This window comes from Cnephaeus nilssonii (assembly GCF_951640355.1).
Source record: "Cnephaeus nilssonii genome assembly, chromosome: 10".
NCBI classification, from domain to species: Eukaryota; Metazoa; Chordata; class Mammalia; order Chiroptera; family Vespertilionidae; genus Cnephaeus; species Cnephaeus nilssonii.
The window spans coordinates 25,015,477-25,018,900 of record NC_137081.1 but is presented as its reverse complement, the minus strand read 5'-3'; positions in this window follow the sequence as shown (position 1 = coordinate 25,018,900).

The following is a 3,424-nucleotide window of genomic DNA, read 5'->3' as shown; positions in this document are numbered from 1 at the left end:
CAAATGAGGGGGAGAGCAATGGAGGATGAATCCAGGGAAATTGCTGGAAGAGACGGGTGGGTTCAGGGACAGAGGCAGAGAGTCTAGGAGCAAGTCCTGAGGACCCAGCACTGAAGGCTGGGTGGAAGGGGAGGGGTGAGGCAACCAGCAAAGAATGGCGAGAAATCAGAGGAAAGCAGCATGGGGAGGGGCAGGAGGTGGCTGAGAGTAGTTCTTACTGATGAGATAAAGAAGGGTGGAAATAGGGTGATGGGTGAGAAAGACCCTCCAGCCTCATTTGTAGACATAACATACACAGAAAAGTCATAACTTTCTGTGAGATTTAGAAGTTATTTGGGTGACTCAGAGATACAGAGAACAGAGTGACAATTGTCAGAGGGTGGGGATTGGGCAGGGCGAAAAAGGTAAAGGTATTAAGTGGCACAAATTGGTAGTTACTAAAGGTCATGGAGATGTAGATTACAGCATAGGGAATATAGTCAATAATATCATGATAGTTGTATATGGGGCCAGGAGGGTGCTTGAAACATTGGGGACCACTCTGTAAAGTACATGATTTCCTAAACACTTTGCTGTACACCTGAAACTAATCAGAATAATATTGAATATAAACTGTAATTGAAAAAAATTTTAAATGCATTTTTAAAAAAAAGAAGTTACCTGAGTGATTTAAAAACTTACTGGAGACGCCTGTCTCCATTCAAGGTAAGTGAGAGTCACGTGCCATCGTCAGAATCCAGGCCCTGCAGAAATGGCCACGAGATGGCCTGGTTCCCCAGGAGAAGGCATGCTGCCACCCTGACCCGGACATCTGCGTGACCTTCAGGGACACCCAGACAAATGCAGGGAAGAAGGGACCTGGATGAAGAATAAGCTATACTGATAAACGGCTTCAGTTTTTCAACTTAGGGTCACTCACAGGAAAGCATTAGAATCAGGTAGGGTTTAGGGTTATGGGGTATCAACATGTACTGAAGCCAACTTTGCAAAATGAAGGATTTCTGTGATGCACCTGAAGGACACGCCTTGTGTGCAAATACCATTTCTAAAGAATTTTTGGTGAAAAGCTTTCTTAAGACACCATTCATATGCTTTCCTGTATTGTGTTTATTTATATATTTTTTTCTCTTCATATTAGACTGTTAACTCCCTGACGACAGAAACTGAGTCTTTTCACCTTGTATCTTCCCACTCCCCCAGGGCTGCCCCCTGGGCCTCGCTGACCTTGGATGCAGCAGATGTGGGACACATGAGCAGTCCAATGTGAAGACAGACCCTGGAGGGTGAGTCCGCCTTGCAGGCATCCAGTTATATTGAATCGCACCACCTTGAGCCTGAGTCATTGCTGTTTTTCTGAAAGAAGTAAAAATACATTGTTTAAAATTCAAGAAGGCATTTCAGAGAAACACAGATGGCCTTGTGGCAACATAAATAGCAGGCAGAAGAATGGAGACTACGTTCTGAAGGAAAAAGACAAGGTCACCTTGCCCTCCAGTCTCATTAGTGGAAATAACACTTACAGGAAAGTAACATGTTTTTAAAGATGCTTGGAAGTTTCCTAGGTGATCATGAAATTGCTGGTGGCACTATGAGTTTTTCAAAATACACAGAGCATGCCCTCTGAGATCAACTCAACTGGCAATTAGGACAAAACAGGGTCATGGAGCTTTTCTTCCCTTCTTTGGCTGCTAATTAGGAGATCTGTGACTTATTGGGGGTTTTTATGTTACCTAATGCGCTAAAACTCTTGATGGTGGTGACTATTAACATTGATGTATTCGACTTTAATCTTTAACTTGATTTCCTAGGGTGATTAGATGATTAGATGATGCTCAGAGAGACTGGTCATGTTATTCTTTGATAGATTCTTTATATGGTATGGTAAATGCAATAAAGCAAGAGGAATAAATAATTTTACCCTCATGCATTCTCCCTGTCCCCCACGTGCATCAGCAGGCCTGTTGAGGTCATCAGTCTTCACACACAAATGGGTGTTCCCAGTAGGATGTGCAGGAATCCACACTGGCCAGTCTGCCTGTGGACCCAATGCCTTACTGTACAGAGTTCATGTCAAAAGCTCATAAAGAGTAGTGTAGCCCAGCCAGCATGGCTCAGTGGTTAAGCATTGACCTAAGAACCAGGAGGTAAGCATTCGATTCCCGATCAGGGCACATGTCCGGGGTTGCAGGCTCAATCCCCAGTGTGGAGCATGCTGGAGGCAGCCGATCAACGATTCTCTATCATCATTGATGTTTCTAGGTATCTCTTTCTCCCTTTCCCTTCCTCTCTGAAATCAATAAAAATATTTTTTTTAAAAAAGAGTAGTGTATCAGAGAAACCAAGATGGAGGCATAGGTAAACACCTAAACTGCTGCCTCGCACAACAATTTCAAAACTACAACTAAAAGACAAAACGGACATCATCCAGAACCACAGGAAGGCTGGCTGAGTTGAAATTCTACAACTAGAAGGAAAGAGAAAAGCACACTGAGACTTACAGGAGCTGAGGAAGGTAGAGGCACGGAGAGGGCTGGCAACTGAGTACACTGCGGACTTTCTCAATCAGGAGGGATACAAAAGCTCCCGACTGCTCTGAACTCCAGTTTCGGGTGAGACTCTGGGGACCCAGACTCATACAGGGAGAAACTGGACTGTCTGGCAGTGGGCAAAACTCGAAGGTGGCTTTCTCTCAGAGGTGCTTACAGTGATTACCAAGGGACACTGAGACCCAGGGGCCTCTTAGGGCAGGGCTGACGGGAAGCCATTGCCGTTTGCCCCACCCTGTGATCCTGCCCCACGAAGCCATAGCTGTTTGCTCCGTGATGAGACTCTGCCCCATCCAAGCTGAGCGCAGAGGTTTTGCATATGAATGACCTGGTCATTTGAATTCTAAACTTACCTACAGCTGAGTCAGTGAGACCCAGAACATCCAAAAGAAGGCCCAAGGCTCCGCAGCAGCTTGCATTGCTTCACAGCTGGGCCTCATCTGGGCACCTCCAAACCCAAACAAAGAAGAGAAATCTGCAGATCTCTCTATAGCTCCTGCTGGGTGGCCTCAGGCAGAGGCTAAATTAGCACCTACTTGGAGATCCAAGAGCCAGTGTACCCAGGGATCAGAGTGGAACCATAGAGATTACAACTCCTCAGACCCATAAGGGACCCACTCAGGGGGCAGACTCAGTGAGCACCAAAGCCCCACTGAAGCAAGTCTTGCCTCATAAGGGTGTCAGAAGAAGAGAGAGAGCAAAATATTGAAAACTTATTAGAAGAAATAATGACAGAAAACTTTCCCTACCTGGTGAAAGAAATAGACTTACAAGTTCAGGAAGTGCAGAGAACCCCAAACAAGAGGAATCCAAAGAGGACCACACCAAGACACATCATAATTAAAATGCCAAGGGCAAAAGACAAAGAGAGAATCTTG